This window comes from Chlorocebus sabaeus, chromosome 2 (assembly GCF_047675955.1).
Source record: "Chlorocebus sabaeus isolate Y175 chromosome 2, mChlSab1.0.hap1, whole genome shotgun sequence".
Taxonomy (NCBI): Eukaryota; Metazoa; Chordata; class Mammalia; order Primates; family Cercopithecidae; genus Chlorocebus; species Chlorocebus sabaeus.
In genome coordinates this window covers 33,749,880-33,769,503 of record NC_132905.1, presented here as the reverse complement: position 1 = coordinate 33,769,503, position 19,624 = coordinate 33,749,880, and the positions used below count along the sequence as shown (strand labels likewise).

Sequence of the window (19,624 nt, the reverse complement as noted above, 5' to 3'; positions counted from 1 at the left end):
AGATCACACCACTGCACTCCAGCTTGGGCAACAAGAGCAAAACTCCATCTCAAAAACAAACAAACAAACAAACAAAACAAAAAGCAGCTGGCTGTGCGTGGTGGCTCACGCCTGTAAATCCCAGCACTTTGGGAAACGGGGGGGGGGGGGCCCAATCACCTGAGGTCAGGAGTTCGAGATCAGCCTGGCCAATATGGTGAAATCCTGTCTCTATTAAAAATTAAAAAATTGGTTAGACGTGGTGGCACACGTCTGTAACCCCAGCACTTTGGGAGGCCGAGGTGTGCAGATCACAAGGTCAGGAGTTCGACACCAGCCTGGCCAATGTGGTGAAACCCCGTCTCTACTAAAAATACAAAACTTAGCTGGGCGTGGTGGCGGGTGCCTGTAGTCCCAGCTACTCAGGAGGCTGAGGCAGGAGAATCACTTGAACCTGGGATGCGGAGGTTGCAGTGAATGGAAATCATGCCACTGCACTCCAGCTTGGGCAACAGAGCGAGACCCCGTCTCAAAAAAGAAAAGAAAAACAAATAGCTAGCTATGGGAAGGGGGGAAAAAAGACAAAATGATCATTTGCAACCACAAGTTAAGTATTCCTTGTATAAAGTGCTTGGGACCAGAAGTGTTTCAAATTTTGTATCTTTTCTGATTTTGCAATATTTGCATATGTATATACTGAGATATCTTAAGAATGGGACCCAAGTCTAAACACAAAATTCATTTGTTTAATATACACCTTATACACATAGCCTGAAGGTAATTCTACTCAATATTTTAAATAATTTTGTGTATAATGGCTACGTGCAATGGCTCACACCTGTAATCCTGGCACTTTGGAAGGCCAAAGCAGGAAGATTACTTGAGCCTAGGAGATCAAGGCTGCAGTGAGCCATGATCTTGCTACTGCACTACAGCCTGAGTGACAGAGCAAGATTCCTTTAAAAAAAAAAAAAAAAAATTGCATATGAAATAAAGTTTTGACTGCAACCCATGACATGAGGTCAGGTATGGAATTTTCCACTTGTGGCATCCTGTCAGTGTTCAAAAGTTTCCAATTTTAGACTTGGGGATTAGAAATGCTCAACGTGTATTATGATTGCCTATCTAAGAAACTCAAGAGAATCTACTGAAAAATAAGAACAATGGAGTTTGGTTAAGTAGTATAGCAGACACGGTGCTACTACATTTTCCTCACGGACACTCCAAAGGACTCCACTTCCCAGCCCCTTTGCACCTAAAATAGAGCCAACAGACCTTGGAAGAAATACTACTACTTCCAAGCTTGGCCCATGAAAAAAACTTCCATGCACAAAATTACATGGCAAACTTACAGGTCACATCTTCTTGCCAGTTGTGACAAAAATGGAAGGAGCCTAGATCCCCAAGTCACCACTTAAAAAAGAACCATCTAAAAAAATGTGAGCAAGAAATAAATGTTTTCTTTGTCAGGCCACAGTTTTTGACTAGCATTACGTACCCTGACTAATACAGGTGGTCGGTTATAAAACATACAGACTGGCTAGGTGCAGTGGCTCATCCCTGTAATCCCAGCGCTTTGGGAGGCCAAGGCAGAGGATCACTTGAGACTGGGAGCTGGAGACCAGCCTGGGCAACACAGCAAGATTCCATCTCTATCTCATTTTTTATTTAATTTTTTTTGAGACAGTCTCACTCAGTGGCCCGGGCTGAAATGCAGTGGCGTGATCTGGACCCACTGCAACCTCCGTTTCCTGGGTTCAACTGATTTTCATGCCTCAGCCTCCTGAGTAGCAGGGACTATAGGCATGCACCACCACACTCGGCTAATTTTTTTATTTTTTTTTTAAGTAGACAGGGGGTTTCACCATGTTGGCCAGGCTGGTCTTGAACTCCTGGCCTCAGGTGATCCGCCCATCTCGGCCTCCCAAACTGCTGGGATTACAGGCGTGAGCCACTGCCCCTGGCCTCCATCTCTTATCTTATTAAAAACAAGGCTGGGCATAGTGGTTCATGCCTGTAATTTCCAGCACTGTGGGAAGCCAAGGCAGGTGGATCACCAGAGGTCAAGAGTTCAAGCCCAGCCTGACCAACATGGTGAAACCCTGTCTCTACTAAAAACACAAAATTGGCCAGGCGTGGTGGCACATGCCTGTAATTCCACTTGGGAGGCTAAGGCAAGAGAATCACTTGAACCTGGGAGATGGAGGTTGCTGTGAGCCAAGATCATCACACCACTGACTCCAGCCTGGGCAACGAGAGCAAAACCCTATCTCAAAAACAAACAAAAAAAACCCCACAACATACAAACTGCAAGCAGTATACTTGCTTTATACCTGCTCTATATCAGTTAGTAATAGCGGTTGGGAAGGAGGCGTGAGGGGGGATAATCACATTCTAAATACCAAATATTTTCTTTGTTTCTGAGTAGGGTGTCTCCCTCTGTTGCCCAAGCTGGAGTGCAGTGGCACCTTGAACTCCTGCAGCCTTGAACTCCTGGGCTTGAGTTCTCTTCCCACATCAGCCTCCCTAGTCGGTGGGACCACAGGTATGCACACCACCACACTAGGCTACTTTAAAAATTTTTGCAGAGATGGGGTCTCACTATGACACCCAAACTGGTCTTAACCTCCTGACCTCAAGCAATCTTCCCATGTCAGCTTCGCAAAGTACTGGAATTACAGGTATAAGCCACATGTCCAGTCCAGCAAATACTTTAAAATATAGAATAAGTAATCAGTCGGGCAGGGTGGCTCATGCCTGTAATCCCAGCACTTTGGGAGGCAAAGGCAGGTGGATCACAAGGTCAGAAGTTCAAGACCAGCCTGACCAATATGGTGAAACCCCATCTCTACCAAAAATACAAAAATTAGCTGGGTGTAGTGGTGCACACCTGTAATCCCAGCTACTCAGGAGGCTGAGGCAGGAGAATTGTTTGAATCCGGGAGGTGCAGGATGCAGTGAGCTGAGATCACGCCACTGTACCCCAGCCTGGGCAACAGAGACAGACTCTGTCTCACAAAAAAAAATAATAATAATAATAAGTAATCTAGAGACCATATATTAGGAAAAATCTAGAGACACTGACTTGCTCTGTTCATACACAAAATAAGTCAATATTATAAAGATGACAAGTCTCCCCAAATTAACTTATACATTTAATGCAATTTCCCATTAAAAGTATTTTGACAGCCTGGCCAACATCGTGAAACTCTGTCTCTACTAAGAATACAAAAATTAGCTGGGCATGGTGGTACATGCCTGTAATCCCAGCTACTCGGGAGGTTGAGACAGGAGAATCGCTTGAAGCTGGGAGGCAGAGGTTGCAGTGAGCCAAGATCGCACCACTGCACTCCAGCCTGGGCGACAGAGTGAGACTCCATCTCGAGGTGGGGAGAGTATTTTGAAACCCTAAATTGAAAAGCACTGGAGTAAAAACTGAGCATAGGCACTACAAGATAACAAAGCCTACTATAAAGTGATTATAATGAGCAAAATAGTAAGATCATGGCAAAAGAACAGATAAACTGAGTAAAACAACAGATCCAAGGATTCAGCATATGATTAAGGTGTTATTTTTTAAGTTAATAAGGATGAATTAATAAATAGTACCTAAAAAATATAAACTAGAGGGAACAAATAATCCTCACTTCATACAATACTCCAAAACAAATATCACACTAATTATAGCCAATTTTTTTTAAAGACCTAAGAGAAAATATGAGTGAATACCTATAAAACCTTGAGATAACGAAGCCATGGGAAATAAAAAAAGGTTGACAGATTTATTTATTTTTTTTTTTTGGAGACGGAGTTTCGCTCTTGTTGCCCAGGCTGGAGTGCAATGAGGCAATCTTGGCTCACTGCAACCTCCGCCTCCCAGATTCAAGTGATTCTCCTCCCTCAGCCTCCCAAGTAGCTGGGATTACAGGCATGTGCTACCATGCCTGGCTAATTTTCTATTTTTAGTAGAGATGGGGTTTCTCCGTGTTGGTCAGTCTGGTCTCAAACTCCCGATCTCAGGTGATCCGCCCGCCTAGGCCTCCCAAAGCGCTGGGATTACAGGCGTGAGCCACCGCACACGGCCGACAGACTTAAATTCAAGGCATAGAAAAAAATATTTGCAAAGTAGAACAAAAAAATGCAAATCTTAACACAGGTTGAGTATTCCTAATTCAAAAGTCCAAAATTTGAAAGGCTCCAAAATTCAGTACTTTCTGAGTGCCAACAAGACACTCAAAAGAAAATGCTCACTGAAGCATTCTGAATTTCAGATTAACAAATCAGGAATGCTCAACTGGTAAGTATAATGCAAATATGCCAAAATAAAAAAAAAATTTAAAAACCCAAATCCAAAACACTTTCTAGTCATAAGCACTTCAGAGAAAGGATAACCAACCTGTACATGTTTCTCAAGCAGGTAAAGATCAAAAACAACATAAATAGTAGCATCAACTTTACTCAAAGAATATGGAAGAAAAATGTTTTATATTAAAACAAGCACTGATGTTTCTGAAACAGAATGAGAAATTCACATTAATTTTAGATAAAACAGAAAAGACTTAAAAGAAGTGTCATGCTTGTTATATTCCAAACACTTTTAAATATGCATACATTCCCCCATATCATGCATCTGCGGAAAAATTTGTGAAGCAATGTCTATAAATACAAACATCAAAGAAGCTCTTGATAACAAATATATGAACTTGGGCTAGGCACAGTGGCTCATGGCTGTAACCCCAGAACTTTAGGAGGCTTGAACTCAAGAGTTCGAGACCATCCTGGGCAACACAGGAGACCCCCATCTCTAAAAACATGGTGAAACCCTGTCTCTAGAAAAAATACAACAATTAGTTGGGCGTAGTGGTGCACGCCTGTAGTCCCAGCTACTCAAGAGGCTGAAGTGGGAGGATCTCCTGAGCCCAAGGAGCAGAAGCTGCCAGTGAGCAGAGATCTCACCACTGCACTCCAGCCTGGGTGACAGAGTGAGACCCTGTCTCAAAAAATATATAGATACAGATATACGAATTCAATAGAAAATTCTCAGCACTGATCACATATACCTTACTGTGAAGCAGGGATCACCAAATGTTTTCTGTGAAGGGTCTATAAAGGGCCAGAGTTACATCATCTCTTGAGTGAGCTTGGCTGTGTTGCAATTAAACCTTATTTACAAACCCAGATGCTGGTGATTCCTCCATCAGCAGCATCCCTGTCACCTGAGAACTTGTGAGAAATGCACATTTTCGGGGCCCACCCTAGATCATCAGAATGAGATCCATGTTTGGCGACGAAGGTGTTGTAGTTAGCCCCCAGCTAGGTGATTTGCCCTTGGAGACAGCAAATGATTTTAGCCAGCCCTGGAGAGGAGTCAATAAAGCCAAACCAAATTTGAGGCTGAAATCCCATTTAAAGGAGAATGTATAAGATATTGTGTTGGCCAGGTACGGTGACTCATGGCTGTAATCTCAGCACTTTGGGAGGCTGAGGCGGGTGGATCACAAGGTCAGGAGTTCGAGACCAGCCTGGATAATATGGTGAAACCCCATCTCTACCAAAAATATGAAAATTAGTCAGGCATATCTACTCAGGAGGCTGAGGCAGAAGAACTGCTTGAACACGCGAGGCGGAGGTTGCAGTGAGCCGAGATCGCACCACTGCACTCCAGCCAGGGTAACAGAGTGAGACTCCATCTCAAAAAAAAAAAAAAAATACAAAAATTAGCCGGTTGTGGTTGCAAGTGACTGTAATCCCAACTACTTGGGAGGCTAAGGCAGGAGAATCACTTGAACCCAGGAGGTGGGCCTGCAGTGAGCCGAGATTGCACCATTGCACTCCAGTCTGGGCAACAAGAGCAAAACTCCGTCTCAAAAAAAAAAAAAAAAGAAATTATGTTTCCTCGATGAAGACCAAGGACATAGCAGTGCTTTCGGTCTGAAGCAGGGTGGAGAAGACCCTCAGTCACAAAGCCAAGAACTCTGAGATGAAATGATGTTCCAGAATGAAAAAGCCTATTCAAATTTAATTAAATGGAGCTGGGGGTATGTATATACATTCACTTGAACAAAGCAAAGCCAGTGGTGGGGGGAAAATGTGTGAGCGTTGAGGTGGTGGGTAGAAGATTCCTACAGGAACAAACAGGGGAATTGACAGAAGGAATCCAAGCGAGGGTACATAAAGGCAAACACTGTAGCCAGGAATGAACCACAGGCAAACAAGGCAGGAGTGAGAGAGAGAGGAGATGATCCTGTTCCAACTCAGCCTCAGCCTCCTCCCAGTGCACCCTTTACTCCACCCCAAAATTTTCTGAAATGCACATCTGAACAAGTCACTCCCCTTCTGGGAATCTCCCCGTGGCTTTCCAGACAAGGATTCAAGCCCATAATATAGTGTCAAAGGACCTCTCCACCTGACCCCCATCACCTCCTTCCAACTGTCCTAACTCAGTTACCCTCTCCCAGTAACATGCCTCTCCCATTTCGCCCTTCGCTCACACTGATCCCTCAATCTGGAATGTCATTCCCACCTTCTCTAGCCTAACCCTACTTTCTATCCCAAGTCCCCAAAAGTCATCCTGGAACACAGAAGCACAGCATGATTTGAGTCTAACTTCGAGCTTGGCAACTGACCGGCCTAGGGTCAAATCCTGACTCTACTTAGCAGCGCTAAGACCCTAGGTAAGGAGCTGCCCTCCTGCCACACCTCAGCATCCTCAGCTGAAGGATGAAAAGCGGTAATTCCCATCCCACAGGGCTGCAGAGACTGATCGCGTGAGAGAACACAGGAGTGCTGGGCAGAGCTCCCTGGCACTCAACTGACACTGGCTTCTCTGCCCTCTTCTACACTAACAGGAACTTAGAAACCCTGAGTTTCAGACGAGAGCTGGGAATAGTGTTCTACAGTAGTTTAATGGAACAGAATTCAAGACTCAGGAATTAACTTACAGAAGGTACCCAAGCCTTCATCAATAAATGAAGGACCAGAAGCCACCTTGCCTGCCAGTTGCTAGGACTAGCAATAATAACTTCAAGTGCCCAATACATAATCGATACCTATGGGCACTATCACTGTTTCCTTGGTCCTATCACATGGGGCTCTCTTGTCTTTCTAGGGTCCCTTCTATTGCTTGGAGAAGGTCCAACAGAGAAGTGACCCTTATCAAACTGCACTTCCATTCAACTTAGAAGATGGAAGGATTCAACTCTGTAAGAGTTACACACAGACATGGATGACCTCCACCAGGTGCTCAGTGAGATGATGCCTTTCGGAAGGAAGCCTGAGCCATCAGCTGCTTTGGGCAAAACTCATGAGTGGGCCAGGCGCGGTGGCTCACGCCTGTAATCCCAGAGCTTTGGGAGGCCGAGGTGGGCGGATCACAAGGTCAGGAGTTCGAGACCAGCTGGCCAACATGGTGAAATTCCATCTCTACTAAAAATACAAAAATTAGCCGGGTGTGGTGGTATGCACCCATAATCCCAGCTACTTGGGAGGCTGAGGCAGGAGAATCGCTTGAACCCATGAGGCGGAGGTTGCGGTGAGCCAAGATGGCACCACTGCACTCCAGCCTGGGCGACAGAGCAAGATTCTGTCTCAAAAAAAAAAAAAAAAAAAAACTCATGAGTGAAGATTTTCCTGATCACTCACCAGAGAAAGCCACTCTCCTTTAAGGATGGAATTTCCATACAGGGCCTTAGAGACACCTAGATCTGAGGTCACGGACTTAGCTGAGGTCACCTGAGGTCAAAGTTGAAAACTGGGACAAAGGACAATGAGAAGCTCCCAAGATTTAGATTTCCATTGAAGATGACCTCCCCCAAAAACCTCCACCCTTGCTTTTCTGCTGCATTTGGGTATGTTGGGTTGGCATTACAACTTAACATGGCCTAAACCGGCTCCTCCAGCATCTCAGTTAATGGCCACTTTTCTAGGTACTAAGACCAGAACCTCGGAGGCCTCCTCAATTTTCTTTCTGGTTCATTAGCAAATCTCAACCTCACCTTGAAATCCCACTAGTCTCCCCTCAGCCCTGCACTGGCCATCTGGCTGGTCTCCTTGCTATCCTGCCTTCAATCTCTCTCACACAGCAGTGCCTAGAGTGTGCTTGCTAAAAGCTAGATCAGTCCACCTCCCTTCTTTACTCCAAAACCCTCCAATGGCTCCTACCACCCTCAAGGTGAAATCTGCAGGGCTTACAGTGGTCCGCATGGCCTTATGTGATCTGACACCCATGGTTTTTCTGACCTCCAGACCAAATTCTCCCCTCCTCCTGCCTCAGGGCCTTTGCATCTGCTGTTTCCTCCCCTCAGAATGATCTTTCTCCCAGATTTCCACATGCCTCACTCCCTTCACATCTTTAGTCAAAGATGACTCAAGCCCTCTGCTATGAACTCAACTGTATCCCCCACCACCACTGAAAGAATTCATTATGTTGAAGCCCTACCCCCACAATGTGGCTGTATTTAGAGATAGAAGCTTTAGGAGGTAACCGAGTTTAAATGAGTTCTTAAGGATGGGGCCCTGATCCAACAGGAAAACTTTATTTTTTTAAACAAAGTCTAGCTTTGTCACCCAGGCTGGTGTGCAGTGGCGCAATCATGGCTCACTGCAGCCTCAACCTCCTGGGCTCAAGCAATTCTCCCACCTTAGCCTCCTGAGTAGTTGGGACTGCAGGCACACACCACCATGTCCAGCGAATTTTTTTTTTTTTTTGTAGAGACAGAATCTCACTATGTTGCCTAGACCGGTCTCAAGTGATCCTCCTGCCTCAGCCTCCCGAAGTGCTGGGATTACAGGTGTGACCAACAGTGCTTGAACAGAAAGAGATAAATGGCACCAAGAAAAGGCCATGTGAGGACTCATCAAGAAGACGGCCACCTACAAGCCAGGAAGAAAGCCCTCACCAGAAACTAAATAGGCCAGAACCTTGACCTTGGACTTCCCAGACTCCAGAATTGTAAGAAATAAATTTCCGTTGTTTAAGCCACCCACACTGTGCTATTTTTGTTATGGCAGTGTTAGCAGACTAATATACCTTCCTCCCTGCCTACCCTTCCCAAAATATCAACTCCCATCCCCATACTTAAGCCCCCAAGCCTTGCCAGATTCCTCTTCACAGCACCAACTCTCATTGTCCAGCTCCCTACAGTGTGGGCTCCATGTGGGCTGGGAATCTCCCTGCAGCATCCCAAGCACCAAGACTATTACCCAGGACAGATTAGGCACTCAGACAATGTAATAAATGTATGAAAGGCCTATGAAAGGTGAAGCTGAAAGCAGACCTCAATTACAGGAGAGCCAACAACCTAGAACCTGTGACAAAATAACAGGTTCAAAATAGCAAAGCCAGAGAGAAAATGAGAAGAACGGCATAGCGCACAAAGGGCTCGTTTCAACCCAGAGGCTGCAACACACAGCTTAACCTGGAGGAGGATGGTTCCCTACCGAAAGAATAAAAGGAAGCCCAGAGAACAACTGGAGGAACAGCAGGGCATGAAAATGAATTAATGAGGTTACTGGGCACTCAGAATCAATAGACTGGTGTGTGAGAGTTTTATGGGCAAGGCCAGAAAACAGGTCAGGAAGGACTATAAGATGTTTAAATTCAAAAAGCCTAAGAGGATTAAATATAAATACGTTTTTAAAAAGCTTCAATTTACATGTACAAAGCACCATATAATTTCAAATTATTACTGTTGACTTTTTTTTTTTTTTTTTTTTTAGGAGACAGTCACTCTGTTGCCCGGGCTGGAGTGCAGTGGCACGATCTCGACTAACTGCAAACTCCACCTCCCAGGTTCAAGCGATTCTCCTGCCTCAGCCTCCTGTACGGCAGGAATTACAGGCATGCACCACCGTGCCCGGCTAATTTTTGTATTTTTAGTAGAGACGAGGTTTCACCATGGTGGCCAGGCTGGTCTCGAACTGCCCGCCTCAGTCTCCCAAAGTGCTGGGATTCCAGGCATGAGCCTCCAGGCATGAGCCACCACGCCCAGCCCCGGCCTACTGCTTTTAATTACCTTAACCAAAATGGGAAAATTCCTCAAGCTACCAGTGGTACCAGAAAATAGGTCTCCAAACAGATCCCTGGTTTGTCTTTAGAGACACTGAAGAGGACAACAGTAGGCAATTAGGGATTTCAGACACCCCACAAACTAGACCTTAGGCTCTGTGAGGGCAAAAGACACAGTTTATTCAACAACGATTTGTTCAACAGCACCTGGTCACCAAGTGGATGGATAGATGGGCAGACACAGATGGACAGACTACTCAATGGGTGGCTACATGTGCTTGCCTGCCCCTGGGACACATGACTCATTTCTGCAATGCTACATAGACTAGAGTTTGCTCCATAAATGAGATAGATAGTATGGCATGAAACCTAGCGAAACCATCTACATTTTTCTAGCCAAGTACTGGTTTTTTTTAAGCTGGCCACCACACTCAGCTTTTTTTTTTTTTTTTTTTTTTAATATAGAAACAGGAGTCTTGCTATGTTGCCTAGGCTGGTCTTGAACTCCTGGCCTCAAACAATCCTCCCACCTCAGCCTCCCAAAGTGCTGGGATTACAGGTGTGAACCACAACACCCAGCCCAGGTACCTTAATAGGCATTTTTTAAACATGTCAACAGATGTTTAAACGTAATTGACTTAATTGACCGTACCACAGTCAGAGAATACAACTGCCAGGCAACCATCTAAAAAACTGTCAACATAAAAAGTTCCTGAAATCCCTATTTTCTTAAAAAATCACCTTCCACTCTAAGCAAAGAAACCAAAAGAGAAATGCCTTGGTATTAAAAGAAAGAAGCTGGTTGCCATGTTGGCAAAAGAAATAGCCTAGAAAGCAGATAGCTCATGCTTAGCCTGTCACATGGAACAGGCTGGACACACCCGCTGCCTCCCTTTAACTAGCAGGTGTGCCATGAGAGCTTACACTGGGCACACCCACCGGTGCCCAAAAGCTATTAAATTGAGGAATGAATGAAAAGAGAACAGTAGTAATACATTCATAAGTGACCCTGATAGAGCCAACCATAACCCAGCACAGAATTCTGATTTTTTTAGCTGAAAGGGTCCTTTATAAATCTCATCAGGTTCAAACACCTTCAGGAGAGGCAGGCAACGTGACCTGCATCGGTTAAAAGGCAGGTGTAGACAACCAGAAATGGTGAGGCCCAAACCCAACAGCATTCAAATACAAAAACATAAAATAAAAATGCTCCAGCCACCCCGATTCCAGCCTTTTGCTTCAGAGAGGAGGAAGCCGGCTGAGGGAGGTCACATGGCCAATTAGTGACAGCTCAAACCAGACTGCCTCCGGACTCCCGGTCCCATGTCCTCGCACATCCCGGGGCCTTCTCTGCGCGCAGATGACCCAATTGTCAGCAGGGACTGCATCTTCCCCCGCCCGTCTCCCAGCTCTGCAAGAATAGAAGTAGCACCTACCACAAACGCTGCAGACCCAGAAAGCCGTTATGGGTGACTTTCTTCCACCTGCAGTTGCCCTCATTTACCCTTTGCCCCGACAATCGATAATTTCCCATCAGTCACGCTTAAACCCCCAACCTGCAGGCCGACATCCTATCAGCCACCCATCCAAGCGGGGGCATCTAGGACCAGACGAAGGAGAAAATCCTGCGCCTTAAAGTAGTCACACTTGAAATGTCATTTTTTTCCCCCTAAAGGTGCAAGGAGGGGGACTCGCGACCCCCGGGGAACAGGCCAGAAAGACCCCGAGGTCGGAGGAGCTGCTTCTAAAATTACTTCGCGCAGTCTTTGTAGAAGGGAAGAAAGCAAGAATGTAAAAGGCACCCTCTTGCCGCCCCTCCTGATGCCCCTGAATTCCAGGGAGCGAGACGATACCCGTGCGCACCACCTGGGGAGGGGCGAGGGAAGCGACCCCAGGACGCGCGGACGCAGAGCCCGGGAAGAGGCGGCGGCAGCCAGTGGGGTTCTGGGGGCGCCCCATTTGCCTCCCCGCTGCGCGGCCTGAGGGCCCGAGCGCGCTGTGGCTCCCGCGGCAGGCAGGGGTGGGTACCCCGGGGGCCCGGCCCGGCCGGCGGGGCGGCAGGAACTGAGGGCCGCCGGGCATCTTGGGCCCCGGGTCCAGGCTGGCCGGCTGGCGCGGGGTCCCGGGAGACGGGTCGGGGTGGGGGCGCGCAGGCCGCGCCGCGGGGCCGGTGGGTGACAGCGCGCGGGGGCCGGCCTCGTGGGCGCGGCGGGCACCTCGCGGCCCGGCCGGCAGGTGCGGCCCGCGGGCCGGGCAGGGGGCGCGGCCGCCCGGCTCTCACCTGGCTGCAGCTCGCGTGGTTCCCGTCCTGCCGCCGCGCCTCGGCGCCGCAGTGCCCGCTGCCGCCGCCGCCTCCGTTCCCCGCGACAGCCGCCTGCAAAATGGCGCCGTGGAGGGGCGGGTCGGGGGCGGGGAGCAGCAGAGCCGCCCGCCCCCGCGCCGGTCTGGGGCCCACCTCCCTCCCCGCCCCCGACCCCTAGCCTCGGGCCTCCCCCCAGGGAGGGGCTGCCCTCTGGCACCCGGCAGCGCTCCCCGGAACATCTCGGGCCTCGCACCCAGCCGTCCCCTTCCCGTTCCTTTCATTTCCCTCCCTTGCGCAGAAACAACGCCCCCCTTCGCGACCCTTCCCATCAGTCACACCTGCTCCGGGGGGAGCCACGTGGCAAGCAGAGCGCTGGTCCCTGAGTGTCCTGGTCCAGGTCCCCCCTTTTTACACCGCCTGTCACCGAGCCCTGTCATTGCTCCAGCATGATAATCTGGCAGTTTGTGGTGCATTCGGCTTAGTGGGTTGGATGTTTTAAAACAATTTCACCGCTTCTCCACTTAAGTAGCCAGGTATTTTAACATAACTGGAGAAGACGTCCTCCTTACCTCATGCAGAGATGGTAATACAGACCAAGGCTTTTCAGACTTGAATTCACTGGGAGTCGTGTTAGGCTAGGGACGGGTTCACATTCAGTGGCTCTAGGGTGCAGCCCGAAAGTCTGCACTTCTAAATTGTCCCCAGGTGATGCCCCCCGGGTGAGGTTCTCCGACCGCTAAGCAGAAAGGCCAAGTCTACATCCCTGGCCCTCGGTCTTCAGAGCTGGGCAGCTTCACTTTGAGGACTTCATTAAAATGCAGATGGCTGGGCCCCACCCCCAGAGTTGCTGAGGCTGGAGGTCTGGCCTGAGGCTCCAGAATCTGCATTTCTGGCAAGTTCCCAGGTGATGCTGTTGCTGCTGGTCTGAGGACCACATGTATGGAGCCACTGCTGAAATCTGAATACATTTTTTTTTTTAAGTTCTAATAATTTGTACTTTCTTAACACCTTCCATCTTGAAACCACTGTCATGGTTGCTTTACTAACTGAATTATAATTTACCAGTTCCCGGGCAACTCTTGAGAAACAAAATAGTAGACGGTGTCTGACCTCATATGGAGAGAAATTGATTTTATAATCAGAATTATTTATGTGTTTTACACAGTTTTGGAAACTGACATCACACATGTCAATGCAGTTGGGGAAGCAGCAACTAAAGGAATTTTATGAAATAGGCAAGTGTGGTCTGTGTCTTGACAATAATGTGTCTTCCCATTTATTTATCTAATAACTGCATTTTTATTTTCTTATATTTAATTTTTTAGAGACAAAGTCTCACTCTGTCACCCTGGCTGGAGTGCAATGGCACAATCAAGGCTGCAGCATCAACCTTCCAGGTTCAAGGGATTCCCCCAACCTTGGCCTCCTAAGTAGCTGGGATGACAGGAGCACACCACCAGTTCCGGCTAATTTTTATTTTTTGTAGAGAAGGAGTCTTGCTATGTTGCCCAGGCTGGTCTCAAACTCCTGGACTCCTGGACTCAGGCAATCCCCCCACCTCAGCCTTCCAAAATGTTGAGATTACAGGCATGAGCCATCGCGCCTGGCCTAATAACAGTATTTTTTTTTTTTTTTTTTAAATATAAGAGTTGGCTTGATTCTGTGAAGGAAAAATAAATCTCAGGACCCCAAAACCACTAAGCCAAAGGGAAAAGTCAAGCTGGGAATTCTGAAGGGCAAACTTGCCTCCCATTCTGTTTTTTGGGTTGTTTGTTTGTTTGTTTTTTGAGACAGAGTTTCGCTCTTGTTGCCCAGGCTGGAGTGCAATGGCGTGATCCTGGCTCACCGCAACCTCCGCCTCCTGGGTTCAGCCTAAGTCTCCTGACTCAGCCTCCCGAGTAGCTGGGATTACAGGCCTGCGCCACCATGCCCAGCTAATTTTGTATATTTAGTAGAGACGGGCTTCTCCATGTTGGTCAGGCTGGTCTTGAACTCCCAACCTCAGGTGATCCGCCTGCCTCAGCCTCCCAAAGTGCTGGGATTATAGGCATGAGCCACCGCACCCAGCCTCCATTCTATTCCTAAATAAAATGGCTACAAAGATAGAAAAGCTACATACCTCCCTTATAATCTGTCCACAAGGAGATTCCTTGTGGAAAAAGGACAGACAGAACTCAAAGTCATCCCTCTGCTCACGTGAGACAAATGTTTATCTGATTGCTTCCTTTGATTCCATGGAAGGCTAATCAGAAACTCAAAAGAATGCAACCATTTGTCCTTTGTCTATCGATGACCTAGTAGCCCGCTCTCCACCTTTCCCACCTTTCTGGATGGAAACAATGTACATTTTACATATATTGATTGATGTCTCATGTCTCCCTAAAATGCATAAAACCAAGTTGTGCCCCGACCACTTTGGACACATGTCGTCAGGACCTCCTGAGGCTGTGTCACAGGCACGCATCCTTAACCTTGGCAAAATGAACTTTCTAAATCGACTGAGACCTGTCTCAGATATTTGAAGTTCACAATTCCTACTGGGATTCACTAAGTAGGGAAAAAAAAGTGTTGGATTGCAAAATTCGATATACACTGGAATGTCGAATGTTTTGATCCCCATGGAAGATGGAGAAAATAAAAAACAAAGATGCGGCCGGGCATGGTGGCTCAAGCCTGTAATCCCAGCACTTTGGGAGGCCGAAGCGGGCGGATCATGAGGTCAGGAGATCGAGACCATCCTGGCTAACACGGTGAAACCACGTCTCTACTAAAAATACAAAAAAAAAACTAGCCAGGCGTGGTGGCAGGCACCTGTAATCCCAGCTACTCGGGAAGCTGAGGCAGGAGAATGGCGTGAACCTGGGAGACGGAGCTTGCAGTGAGCCGAGATCGCACCACTGCACTCCAGCCTGGGCGACAGAGCAAGACTCTCTCAAAAAAAAAAAAAAAAAAAAAGATGCTGTGACCAGTACCCAGAGAAAAACTCAAGCATTGCCCTGTAACCATCATTCTACACCAGTAAGAGCATACAGCGTACTCCAGCCAACCTTTTTTTTTTTTTAAATACGATGTGTTCTGCTTAGTAAGGAATGTGGAGTCTTCTGATTAGAAGGGAAGGGAAGTTCCAGGGTCAAGACCCCCAGAGCTTTTAAGTCTATCCCCTCCCCACTGTTATTCCATGAACTGTGGAATCTTCAGTGTCTCCCTCTCCCTCTCTCGGCATTTACCATTTTTCTCTATCCTGAAAAACCTTCCATTGTCCCAGTCTCCCCAGCCGTCCTGCTTCCCTTCCTCTCCCCAACCTCCCCCGCCGTCACCCCTCAGGCACTGTCCCTCCCTGTTTTATCAGTTGTCATCTGTGACCTTCTAATTGCCAAAACCAATTACAGGTTTACAGTCCTTTTCTTCTTTGATGGCTCTGTAACAGTGCATTGACTTCTCACTTGAAACTCTATTCTTGTGATAATACCACTGTTTCTCGCTAACTATCCATACACCCTCCCTTCCCTCTCAGTGATGTGAGTTTCTCAGACTCCAGTCTAGAAATGTTAGTTTTCCCTCATATCTTCTTTCTCCCCTGCCCTCTCCTCTCACCACCTCTGAAGGTCAGCCATCTCCTCGTGGTTCCCAAACCTCTCTCTAGACAAGACAGACATCTTTCTGAACTTGTAAACACATTTCCAATTGTCCCTCGAACAACCTGCCCTGAATATTCTCCAGGAATTGCAAATAATCTCCACTATTGACACATTATTCTCTCCCATAAACTGGTTTCTTATCTGAGTTCTCTCATTTTGCTACCAGAAACTTCGAACTGGTCTTTGAGTCCTTGCCCCCCCCCCCAGCCTACATGTCCACTCTGTCACCTATGGTCAAGCTGGGAAGTATTTGTGAAATTCTCTTCTCATCCAACACAGGTACTGACCCCCACTGGCTCTTTCTTGGACTGTTAACCATCGAAAAAGTTTCTCTCTGGCCTGTTGGACTCAAGACTAATCTTCTGAAACTATCCTTGTTATCATCCCAGAGCACAGAACTGATAATCTCACACCCTTTCTGAAAATCCTTCAGGGTATCCCAGTCAAAAGGATAATTGGAGACCAGGCACCCAAGGCAAGAGGATTGCCTTTGCCAGGAGTTTGAGACCACACTAGGCAACATGGGGAGACCCCATCTCTGAATAAATAAATAAATAAATAAATAAATAAATAAATAGTTTAATAGCTAAATAAAGAATAAACCTTTCCCAGTGTAGCATTCAAGGCCCTTAATCTGTATTCTCAGGCTTCTTTTTCTTCTTTTTTTTTTTTTTTTTTTGGAGATTTTACTGCTGACAAACTGGCTTTGGTATCAGCAGATAGCTCTGACTTCTGTCTTTCAAGATGTTACAAGGATTAAATGTATATAAAGTGCTTATTCAGTGCATGAATATGTAGGTGTTCGATGTCATTATTTTTATATAATTATTTTTACCATTATCATCAATTTTAAAAATACATCAAAATTTTCCTGTTCAGTTCCTTTTCCTTTTCCATTCATCTTCCTTTCTATTACAGCTCATACAAACAAGGTTTTTTTCCTCCTCCTTTAACTTCTCTAAACTAAATCAGCAGAATATATCAAGAAGCTTTCATGACCTGGTTAATTTGATTGAAATTTCAGTCATTTCCAGGCTGTGTTATTTTTGAGAAGTAATTGTAGCTTGGGGCTATTCCATCTTCATACAGTACTTTTCAATGTTATTTTCAACATCTCTCTGGAGTCTAGACCTGGGGCAAACTTTTTCTGGAAAGAGCTAGATAATAAATGTTTTCGGTTTTGTGGGCCAAGAGGTAAAATTGATGACATTAAATAGGTACGGTACTTATATAATGATAGGGGCCGGGCATGGTAGCTCACGCCTATAATCCCAGCACTTTGGGAGGCCGAGGTGGGTGGATCACTTGAGGTCAGGAGTTCAAGACCAGCCTGACCAGGGCTGGGCGCAGTGGCTCAAGCCTGTAATCCCAGCACTTTGGGAGGCCGAGACGGGCGGATCACGAGGTCAGGAGATCAAGACCATCCTGGCTAACATGGTGAAACTCCATCTCTACTAAAAAAAAAAAAAAAAATACAAAAAACTAGCCAGGCGAGGTGGCGGGCGCCTGTAGTCCCAGCTACTAGGGAGGCTGAGGCAGGAGAATGGCGTAAACCCGGGAGGCAGAGCTTGCAGTGAGCTGAGATCTGGCCACTGCACTCCAGCCTGGGCGACAGAGTGAGACTCCGTCTCAAAAAAAAAAAAAAACAAAGACCAGCCTGACCAACATGGTGAACCCCGTCTGTACTAAAAATACAAAATTAGCTGGGCGTGGTGGTTAATGCCTGTAGTCCCAGCTGCTTGGGAGACTGAGGCAGGAGAATCAGTTGAACCCGGAAGGAGGAGGTTGCAGTGAGCTGAGATCGGGCCATTGCACTCCAGCCTGAACAACAAGAGTGAAACTCTGTCTCAAAAAAAAAGAAAAGTGACAGTACTTACATAGTGATAGAAAACAAATTTCCACAGATTTCTTATTGATGAAATTCAAAATATAATAATAATTGAGCATAATAGTTTTATAATACCGGTCTACTAATGAAAATAATAGAATTTGGGGGGTGGGGAAAATAAGATTTTGCTTAATTGGGGTTCAAAGTTAGTCTTTCCTGTCATCAGATTGATGGCAAATGTTCATCTGTAAAAGCCATTTTTATTCATTTATTTATTATTATTTATTTATTTATTTATTTATTTATATATTTTGAGATGGAGTCTTGCTCTGTTGCCCAGGCTGGAGTGCAGTGGTGCAATCTCGGCTCAAGCAATTCTCCTGCCTCAGCCTCCCAAATAGCTGGGATTAGAAATGTTTGCCACCACTCCCCACTAATTTTTGTATTTTTAGTAGAGACAGAGTTTCACCATGTTGGCCAGGCTGGTCTCAAACTCCTGGCCTCAAGTGATCTACCTGCCTTGGCCTCCCAAAGTGCTGGGATTATAGGAGTGAACCACCACTCCTGGCCTGCACCATCTCTTGATATCAGCAGAATTTACACTTTCTAAATCTGTCTCATACTAAGACATAACAGATCTGGGGCTGCATGGCAGGACCAAGACCTGCCTGAAATGACGTGTGTGTGTGTGCGTGTGTGTGCATGTTCAATGATGCGCATTGAAGCATTGTTTCAAGTAGCAATACAAAAACAAAAAACCTGAAAACAACCCAAACATCCATCAATCAGGGAATAGCTGAATGATCTATGAGATAGGCACGTATACCATGTAGACTTCTCCCCACTTTGCCCCCAGGCTTGCTTTTATTTATTTATTTTTTTTGAAATATAATTCATGTACCATAATACTCCATTTTAAGGTATACATTTTAGAATATATCATTTAAAGTAAACAATTGTGGCCAGGCCTGGTGGCTCACACCTATCGTCCTAGCACTCTGGGAGGCTGATGCAGGTGAATCACTTGAGGTCAGGAGTTGGAGACCAGCTTGGTCAACATAGTGAAACCCCGTCTCTACTAAAACTACAAAAATTAGCCGGGCTTGGTGACACACACGTGTAGTCCCAGCTACTTGGGAGGCTGAGGCAGGAGAATCGCTTGAACCCGGGAGGCTGAAGTTGCAGTGAGCTGAAATCACACCACTGCACACCAACCTGGGCAACAGAGCAAGACTCAGTGTCAAAAACAAACAAACAAAAAAAGTAAACAATTATAAAGTATACAATTCGGTGGTTTTCAGTATGTTCACAAAGCTGTACAACCATTACCACTAATTTTAGAACATTTTTATCACTCCCAAAAGAAACTCCGTATCTATTAGCAGTCATTTCCTATTTCTCCTCTTCCCCCAGCCTCTGGCAACCACTAATCTTCACTCTTTCTATGGATTTGACTATTCTGAACATTTAGTATAAATGGAATTATATAATAATATGTGGTCTTTTGTGACTGGCTTCTTTAACTTACCACATTTTCAAGCTTCAACTACATTGTAGCATGCTTCAATATTTCATTTCTTTTTTCATTGTGATAAAACATATGTATAATAAAATTTACTTTTTTTTTTTTGAGACAGTTTTGCTCTTGTTGCCCAGGCTAGAGTGCAATGGCATGATCTTGGCTCACCATAACCTCTGCCTCCTGGGTTCAGGCGATTCTCCCGCCTCAGCCTCCTGAGTAGCTGGAATTACAGGCATGTGCCACCATGCCCGGCTAATTTTTGTATTTTTAGTAGAGACGGGGTTTCACCATGTTGGTCAGGCTGGTCTCGAACTCCTGACCTCAGGTGATCCACCCGCTTTAGCCTCCC

At 46.3% G+C, this 19,624-nt stretch overlaps 1 protein-coding gene across 3 annotated transcripts in view; it reads right to left on the bottom strand.

Moving 5' to 3' along the window:
* The window catches only part of SLC23A2 (solute carrier family 23 member 2), a 147,993-nt gene extending 135,622 nt beyond the window's left edge, over positions 1 to 12,371 (bottom strand). For 2 of the 3 annotated variants that reach the window (XM_037990682.2, XM_037990684.2), the window contains exon 1: positions 12,267 to 12,363. The gene's annotated coding sequence lies outside the window, so the exon portion shown is untranslated. Of the gene's footprint in view, positions 1 to 12,266 lie in introns of all 3 variants that reach the window. The other variant, XM_008018966.3, reaches the window with a different exon arrangement.
* Positions 12,372 to 19,624: the final 7,253 nt, after the last annotated feature.